The sequence below is a fragment of the Bubalus bubalis genome, chromosome 5 (genome assembly GCF_019923935.1).
Source record: "Bubalus bubalis isolate 160015118507 breed Murrah chromosome 5, NDDB_SH_1, whole genome shotgun sequence".
Taxonomy (NCBI): Eukaryota; Metazoa; Chordata; class Mammalia; order Artiodactyla; family Bovidae; genus Bubalus; species Bubalus bubalis.
In genome coordinates, this window is record NC_059161.1 from 87,960,914 (window position 1) to 87,970,903 (window position 9,990).

Here is a 9,990-nt window from a genome sequence, read left to right on the forward strand (position 1 = left end):
ATTGCTGGCCCGTATCATTCATTAAATACTTGAGGAAATATTAAAGGACTAAATACAGCCATGGTCTGGTCTCACAAGCATGATTAGTTGAGGACAAACAGTGGTTTGAAGAGGCCCCAAGTTTTCAGAGATTGCAAGCGGGATCACCCAGAAGCTCCAATTCCACTGCCGTCCAACTTGCATTTTTCTGCTGTGAGACGTCTGCTTTTCCTGTGACTCTACAAGAGAAAGATCACCATTTCATGTGCAGTGGTGGAATTAACTCAAGATGTTGGCTGAATGGAACATCATGGTTCCTCAAGCCACGTCATTAAACTATTAAACTACAAACAGTAGCTAGTTGCGTTATCTAAAACTTTTTTATATTGGTGCTAACAGAACATATCATCAAAGTCTGTTGAGAAGGTGAGCTCTAAGGAAAAAAAAAAAAATGAGTTTGGGAATTCTGGTAAGCCTCCCCCAAAACACTCCCAGAAAAGCTCCAGTGGTAATGTGCATTGATGATACCACTGGCCACAAAGAAAACAATAGCTTTAGCTGGGCAGTCCAGCACAGTTGGGTCCTGATCCTGGTGCTTTAGTGCCTAGGAGGGATTGCTGGCTCTGCCACACGAGCTCTGAAACCTAGGGCAGCTTACTCAGCCTGCCTGTGCGTCCGTTCCCTCATCTGTAAAACGGGGATAATGGGATAAACATCTATCCCTGTGTGAACGCTTCCTAAACCCTTGCTGTTACAATAAAGGAACCAAATGGGTTTGCACTTTTGAATGACATTATTTGCTTTATTTAAGGTCAGGCCTTACCCCATCCCAAGCAGGTAAACGAAGATAAATTCAGATAATGAAGTTTCCCTGACCTTTCAGGTGTACTGAACTCTGATTTCTAACCTGGTCTCAGGAACTGACTAGATTTGGACAGTAAAGGATATATGTATCTACTTCTCAGAGCTCCGGGGGTTAAATGCCTTCGTGAATGGAAAGTATGTACAACCGTGGTTGGAACGCAGTAAGGAGTATGTAATTATTAGTTACTGTTCAAGTCATCTTTTTCCCAAATTCAGATTGTAAAATAATCTTTTGCTTTGGGGAAGCAACTGAGATGTATTTCTGTTAAACAAGCTTAACTGTACTGAGAGGGTAGAGGAGGGGTTTCAGAGAGATTTTTTTAAAGGGAGTAAAGAACAGGAACGTGGCACAGAGAAACCTACAGAGAAGAATCTTCAAAAACTTTGTGAATTAGGGAGACGATTTTGATTTTCTGGAACCGAGGTTTTACATTCCCCACCACATCATTGCCTCGCCTGCTGCCTTTGTGTGACAGGTGATCAGGTTTAGATGGCTACAGCAGAGAGGAAAATCAGGCCCCAGCTGAGAGCAAGCAACTTTGAAGCAAGAAAGTCTAAAGGTTAAGCTAAGGTTGTAACAATTCGATTTTTTCTAATCAGGATTTTCCTATTAGAATAAGCAACAGATTCACGTAACAACAGAGCTGGTAGGCCATCTAGTCCACCTCTGTCATTAACATAAAAATGGATTCAGTGAGCTGGACATGCCTAGCTAATAAAGATAAATTTAGACCCCGGTGTGTGACAGACTTTCTACTGTACCTGCTGCCTCCCAAATAAGAAAAATGGAGAAAGAGATATAAATGTTACAAGACAAGCTGACCTTGTTCTGTAAAATCATTTCTAAGATCCTTTCCAGTTCTCAGAAATCCTATTCTGAACACTTGGTGGCAAGTTCTCTAAGCTCTAATCCATGCGGGGTGGCTTGGGAGATTTAATCTTAACAGTTTTCCTCTAAATACACTGATGTTTATATTTATTAACTGTAATAAAGATTTATTTTTGGACTACGGTTAAGTAGAAACTTCCTGACCAAGACAGGCAAGCTTAAGACATAAATTCTTCAGCTCGATGGCAAGTGCATGGACTTGAGTTTGTATGTTGGTCATGGGTTAGCTAGCGATTGGGCCTTAGTTTCATCAGCTGTAAAATACTGACCTCATTGAACTATAGTTCTGATTAAAAGTGGATTTGCCTGAAATCACCTAGACTGTGAAATAATTGAATCCTCAGCCTGTGTTATGGCTGCTCTGCACAATGTCCTCCTGATGACAGCAAACCAAAGTGGCAGGAGGTAAAACAGCCCTCGAACACAACGTGCAACGCACGCCTTCGTTGGTGTCTTCGTTTTCCTTTCAGAAGATCGTTTATATCAAGATCCCTTTTTCCTACATGAAGAGAAAGCAGAAGTAAGAAATTAAACTTCTCCTTTTCCTGTTTTGAGGATGTGAAGCTGATATGTTTTGATTTTGAACTTTCTAGCCTAAAAGGCAATTTGCTTTTTGAAATTCAAATTCTATAGGTAGTTAAACAAGGAAAGACTGTGATAAACTCCAAACTCCCCAAATTGAGGGGAAAAAAAGCAGATGTGTTTCTTCCTCTCATGCAAAAGGTCTAAAGAGATTGAAATCCTAGCAATCAATTGGAAAGAAATAAGTTGGAGAAATAACCTTCCTGGACAGGGAGGCCTGGCGTGCTGCGATTCATGGGGTCGCAAAGAGTCGGACATGACTGAGCGACTGATCTGATCTGATCTGATCTGAGGAAATGAAGGAAATGCCAGGAAGCTAAGGTTGTGCGTTAAAGTAATCATTGAGATGATTTGTGTGTGTTTCCTGTGAGGTATTTCTTGCAGCTTCAAAAGTATTGAATAGTTTCAAGTGAAGTATAAGATAAATGATAGAAAATGAATGCTTTCAGTAACAGATTTTTCTACCACCCCCACCATTCTCTCGTCTGAGGGGTTTCTGGACAATTAAGAGAAAAGCTTGTTTTCCCTCTAGATAACTATTCTTACGCCCCCATATGCACAGTATTCCCAAGAGATAGTAGACACAATCCCAGTTCTGCAGACTGAAATGCAGCAGAGCAATAAGAACAGGTCTACGAAGAGAAAGCAAAATAGCACTGTGTCCTGAAAATAACCATGTACTCTGGAATCAGACAACCTGTGCTCTTCCAGTAATTGTTATTTAGACCTTAGTCCAGTCACTGAACAGAGATCTATAGTCTTCAGTGTTCACTTGTTAAAAGGTGATGCCAGGGAATTTCCTGGCGGTCCAGTAGTTAGGACTTGGAACTCTCACTGCCGTGGCCTAGGTTCCATCCCTGCTTGGGGAACTAAGATCCCTCAAGCCATGGGGTATGGCCTAAATGAAGAAATAAATAAAAATAAACAAAAGGTGATGCCAATATCTACAATCAAGGGTTGTGGAGAGGTTTCAAAGAAGCTGTGAGTATTTACATACTACCTGCCTGTGTAAAAAAAAAAAAAAAAATAAGGTTTCAGGTGCTTTACAAAGAAAAAGATGTGGTACAAAATACATTTAAAATAAGTGAGCAAACTGAAGCCCAAAGAAGTTTAAGGTGGAAAAGTAGGATGTGGCTGTGAATAAAGTCTGTACAGAGTCCAGCACATTACCTGTGAGAAATGGAACATTTCCTGCCAGGTCAGTAAACAGAGGACATCACAATCATCAGCAATTGCAGCAGTGAGCTGGTGAGCCCAGAGGGAACTCAGGCAGGAGAGAACACCTGCCCTCTATCAGCCATCATACTGCAGCCACTCTCTAGCGTGAGCCCCGAGGAAACTCAGGACACAAAAATAGTGGCCCTAGATAGCTGAGGTACATATCAAAGGGATAATTTCAGTGGGCCCAGACACTTGAACCCTCCCATAAACAGAAAAGTGCTAAATTCCTTAACTTGTGCTGTTTAGCTTTTCTCTAACAATAATCTTTTGATGTACTGACTACCTGCCCTTTGTTGCAAAGCTGCTATAGAAGCTGGTTCCTCCCCTTGCCTCCCTGGAGGAGTTCTCTCACAGTTGTTCGTGATACTGCCTCTTGGGCTTGAAGTCCTAAAAATTCCCCCTGAATCAAACAAAGCTCTCAATTTCTAGGTTGTGCATGTAAGTCCACACCTGATACATGGGGATCCCACTCAAACACTGGTTCTCAACCAGAAGTGACTTTTGTTCCTCAGGGGACATCTGGCAACGTTTGTAGACACTTGGGTTGTCACACTAGGGGAGGAGATGCAGTCTCCAGTGAAGAATTATCCAGCCCCAGATGTCAGCAGCACCCAGGCTGAGAAAGTCCAAGCTACAACATGCCAACTCCTTTACGCTTTCTTCCCTGCCACCAAATGAATGTTACTGACTCTGGAGGATGGAGAGAATTCTGAGGCCTAACGTTATCCCAGAAGCTTCCAGAACTTGAGCTAAACTTTGAAGAATCAAGAGGAGTAGTAAAAGTCAAGGCCCAGGGAGTGAAGGCTAACTGACGTCATGAGACAAGAGAAGGGCTCTTCCCCTCCGTTCTGAGACGACAGGCTGAGCCCGTTCTGCAGGACCTCCCACCTGATAGGAACCCACTGAAACCATATGTTCCAATGGGAACTTGACTGATGGAGAAGAGACTGGATGAATCCTTATTCTAAAAAAGGAAAAGGAAGAGGGGAGCAAGTGAGAACATAGAATGCTAATTGGAGGTCCTTGTGTGCAAGACCCTGATGCTGGGAAAGACTGAGGGCAGGAGGAGAAGGGGATGGCAGAGGATAAGATGGTTGGATGGCATCACTGACTCAATGGACATGAGTTTGGGTAAACTCTAGGAGTTGGTGATGGACAGGGAGGCCTGGCGTGCTGCAGTTCATGGGGTCGCAAACAGTTAGACACAACTGAGCGACTGAACTGAACTGTGTGCAAGAAAATTCTGCCGTAGAAGATGAACACACCATTTCAACCCACCAGACCTTTGGGCAAGATAAGGACACGAGAGGTTGTAGTATTTTTGCTTACAAAGAGCATTTAGTTGTTGTTTGAACCCAGGTCTCTACGTGGTAGAACCACAGAGCTTAACTACTCTATACTTCCTCCCTCAAGATGTCGTCCCTGTGTTTTTCCTTGTGGTGTGTTGATTCTTCAGGTCCTGGTCTGTAGGTAACTATTATACTTGCTCAAATCCTGAGAGATTAAAAATATATGCCTTCAGCATCTTAAAGCAGGATGAAAAAAAGAAGGGTGATCTCAGAGAGAGACATTAAGTCAGGAGAGGAATGGTGGGAAAGGGATGACACGCTCTGTTTTAGACACGTTGCATTTCAGCTGACCACTGCACAAGCAGGGAAAGCTTCTCCTTTCAACACGTGTCTCAGCAGAAAGGTGATAGCTAGTCTCCGGAAGGATTTGGCAAACCTAATGTTTAGCAGATTTGCAACAATAGCTCTAAGCTCAAATGAAAGATATTTTCTGGCAGTGCATCTGGCCCTCCAAGAGAGAGTGGATTCTATTACTTGGAGTCATGTGGCGAGGAAGGTATTAAGAGTAACAACGTCTTTCCAGTGTAAAATTAATTAATTAATTAAAGACGAAAAATGAGTGAGGCCTTCTCTGCTGTATTCCATGTACCTTGGAATGTTGGTAGAAAAGATATCACTGCAGGACGGGTTCACAGAACACATTTGTGTGTCCTGTGCAAGTTTAAAGCCAGTCAGGGACTCTTTCTATATGTTTGAGCTGCCTAGCTGTTGGGCTTTTGAAGTTGAGAGATAATAAAAAGAGAAGAAAAAATGGTTCCTGCGATTTTTGCATAAATTTTTATTGAATTCAGCTCAGAGCCCTTTTTAAGAGTGCTGGCTTTGGCAAGCATCCAGAAAAACATCTCTTAGGGGAAGCCTGTCTGTTTTTGTTTTGGAGCGGCTTTGCAGAATTAATCATAGCATTATTTACAGTTGTAAGAATTTGGAAACAACCTAGAGGTCCAGGAGATAGGAAATAGATAATTTATAGTACATGGGCTTGACAATATATTATACTGTATTAAAAATAACTATGCCACCAATGTAATAACCATAAGAAATGTCTATGTTATAATATGTAGAAAAAATGATACTGTGTTTTGTTACATAAAATGCAAGTGGGCATATAAGCACCTTTAAAAGGGCAGAAGGATTATGAATGGCTAAAGTTGTTTCCTTTATTGGTTTTGTTATAACAGCTATGTTATAAATAACAGAAAATGTAATCAAAATTTACATGGTGGCCCAGAAGCCCTCATCACATAAATATGCTCAAGTCTTTTTTGCCTCATAAAAAAGCCACCAATTTTTCATCCTACAAAATATATCACATTATTCTTTTCTTCTCTCAACACCTAAGCTTCTTCAAAGAAATTTTTTTTTACCTTCTTGCTATGTGTTTTCTCCTTAATCTAATGACATCTGCCTTCCACCAGGTCACTTCTTTGAAATTTTTCACATTAAGGTAAGCAAAAAACACCTTGTGTTACTAAAAGCAGTTTTCAGTATTTATCTCAATATTTGCTATTTGGCCATGCCTTCCTTAACTTTGCACCTCTCAGCTTTCAGATCTCTAACTATTTCTTTACAGTTTTCTTTTCAGGCTCCTAGTCTTCTACCAGTCGTCAATTTTACTATTCCTCCAGCTTCTGTACAATCCTCTTCTCCCCATCCCTATATCTTTTCTCAGGCTGAGCTTTTTTACAGTCAGTATATATTATTTATGTGCTGGCAGAACCCCAATTTAGCCTCCATCTCCAGAGCTCATGTATTAGTTATCTACTGAGGCATAACACACTACCCAAAGACAGTGGTTTAAACACAGGTTTATTACCTTACATTTGCAGTGGGTCTGGAATGTGGGTGCAGTCTCACTGGATTCTGTGCCTCATGATCTCTCACAAGGCTGCAATCAAGGTGTCAGCCTATGGTCTGTCGCCTCATCTGAAAGATCAGAGACTGTAGGCAGTATTCAGTTCCTTGCAGGTTCTTGGATGAAAGGCATTAGATCCTTGCCGTCTATTGACCAGAGACCGTCTTTGGTGCCTTGCCCTATGGGCTTCTCTAATGTGAACACATCTAAGTGTGCCAGTTAAGATAGCAATAGAGGGCGTGTACTAGCAAGGTAGGAGTCACCATCTTTGTAATCTAATCATGGAAGAAATAACCTTCTCAGTGGTTCCATATTCTATTGGTCAGAAGCAAATTCCTCAAGGAGAGAGTATTTCAGAAAGCCTGACTACCAGGAGATAGAGACACTGGGTCTGTCGTAATGATGCCTGCTGCTGCTGCTGCTAAGTCACTTCAGTCGTGTCCGACTCTGTGTGCCCCATAGACGGCAGCCTACCAGGCTCCCCCGTCCCTGGGATTCTCCAGGCAAGAACACTGGAGTGGGTTGCCATTTCCTTCTCCAGTGCATGGAAGTGAAAAGTGAGAGTGAAATCATTCAGTCGTGTCTGACTCTTAGCGACCCCATGGACTGCAGCCCACCGGGTTCCTCCATCCATGGGATTTTCCCCCATAGCTTTAAACCAGATATTTCCTTTCCTACTTGTACCTAGATATACAAACCCCATTAGCCAGTGAAAAATGCAAAAATGAATATATCATCTTTTTCCCATCCCCAAAGCCAGCTCACTTTCATCCTCTGGTTATTGGTTGGCTCCGTCATCCACCCAGTTTCCAAAATCAGAAACCTAGGAATTCCATTGGTTCATTCCTCTTTCTCACCCACGACGTTCAGTTAGTTGAACATGCTCAGTTGTGTCTGACTCTTTGCCACCGCGTGGACTGTGGCCCACCAGGCTCTGGGTCTGACCTCCTGCCAATTCTAATTTCTAAATGCCTATTAAATCTGTCTCTCTGCACACCTGCCTTAAACCTTCGTGATCTGCAACTTGTGTCACTATGTCCTCCTAGTATACGTTTCTACTTCCAACCTTGCCCTCCCCACAGCAATGTTGACAATGTCACACCTCTGTTTAAAATCTTTAATGGCTTCCCAGTTTGGGCATATTTCAAGGTAGACAGCCTCATAGTATAAAAATGCACATTCAGTAAACCTGTGGTTTTCATAATGCAGACTACAGAAATTTAAACTCAGCAAAATCTTCTTGGCTGGTAGGGATACACAGTATTTGAGGGACAAATATTATGAGGAAAATAGCTTTCTATTTGAAACTCCTAAATAGAATTCCAGTGGTTTAGTGTGGTGTCTCAAATACAGCAGTTGTAAAGTCAAAACAGTTGTGTCTGTCTGTGGTAACTGCCATCAATTTTTCTTTAAAACATTACTTTTTTGGAAGCCTGAATTCCTCAAAGGTATTTTCTATCAGATGACAAAGTCCAGTCATACAACTTTCTAGGCATTTTTGTCTATTAAAACTTTCCTAACAGTTCTCAGAAACAGCCCTAACTATCCCAATGACTCATCTCTCAGAGTCACTGCCAGCCCACAGGATGATAGTATAAGGACAGGAAGATGTTCCTATGTGGTCAAAGGCAAGGACCTGCACATAACAGATCAAGCTGTAATTCCTCCCCAGACCATATTCCATTATAGTTGCTTGGAATTCAGCAATGTTGTTGTCTGCTTTTAAATCTCCCTCTTGTTCTACTCTGGCCCCATGGGATTGGATGACTGAGAGTGAAAAATGGTACTTCCTGATAACATACTGCTGCTGCTGCTCAGTTGCCTCAGTCAAGTCCAGCTCTGTGCGACCCCATAGACGGCAGCCCACCAGGCTCCTCTGTCCCTAGGATTCTCCAGGAGAGAACACGAGCAGGTTGCCATTTCCTTCTCCAATGCATGATGCATGCTAAGTCGCTTCAGTTGTGTCCGCCTCTCTGCAACGCTATGGACAGCAGCCCACCAGGCTCCTCTGTCCATGGGATTCTCTAGGCAAGAACACTGGAGCAGGTTGCCATTTCCTTCCCCAGGAGTTACAACATGATTGGTTGTTAAATATTTTCCTAATTGTTGTCCCCAGAAGGTGCTGATACCAGTTCTGGAATGTTTGGCTGAGAGCTGTCTATGAAGTTGTCTATCAGAAGCAGACCTGATAAGCCAACTATAAACTGGAGGCCAAACACCTGTGCTTATTTTAATGTGTCGTCATTATCCTTGAGACAGAACTCACAGGATTCCCTAAAATACACGTCCTCCTTAAATTCAGTTTAGCTGGATCAATTTGCCAGGCCTGGAAAACAGTTGACACTTGTTATCCTGACAGCCCCATTCAAAAAGGAGATATGAAAAATAACATTTTCATTGGGACATATGGGAAAGAACTATAAAAACCCTAAAGACTTGGTTTGGCAGAAATATTTTCCCATGCAAAAATGAATAGTGTTTCTGGCACTTGGCTATAGTACTTTGCAGCTGGCAGCTGAATTATCTTGGTCTGTGCCCAAAACTCTGGCCTCAAAAGCTGATCTTCAAATCTTCTGTGTTAAAAAAGGATTTAAAACGCTTAATGACCATTTACATGTCAGAAATGAATCATTATGTTAACCTGATTATGAGTCACTGTGCCTGTCCAAGTGGTTATAATAGTAAAATAACTACTTTTTGAATGGAAGTCTACTGTTCATATGCATGTGTGCTAAGTCGTTTTAGTTGTGTCTGGCTCTTTGTGACCCTGTGGACTGTAGCCCACTAGGCTCTTCTGTTCATGGAATTCTCCAGGCCAGAATACTGGAATAGGTAGCCTTTTCCTCTTCCAGGGGATCTTCCCAACCCAGGGATCGATCCCAGGTCTCATGCATTGCAGGCGAATTCTTTACCACCAGAGCCACCAGGCAAAGCAAAATAATCTCTCAGAGAGATAAGACAGGTTTTAGCAGTCTATTTTATAGGTATAATAACAGGTTCTGTGACACCAAAAGCCTGGCTCACAGTACTTGTAAGAACCAATACTTGAGCCCACAACTTTAGACATAAGCCTGTTCTCTATTTTGCCCCATTCTTGTCAATGTATATTTTCTGAAATGCAGTGTTTCAGGCACTAAGATAATAATTCTTCCTTTAACGGCACCTGACTAAAATTATACACCCATCTTAGCCAAATAATGACTTGGAGAATTATTTATGCTTTCCTTACCATTAATACTTTTACACTATTTGTG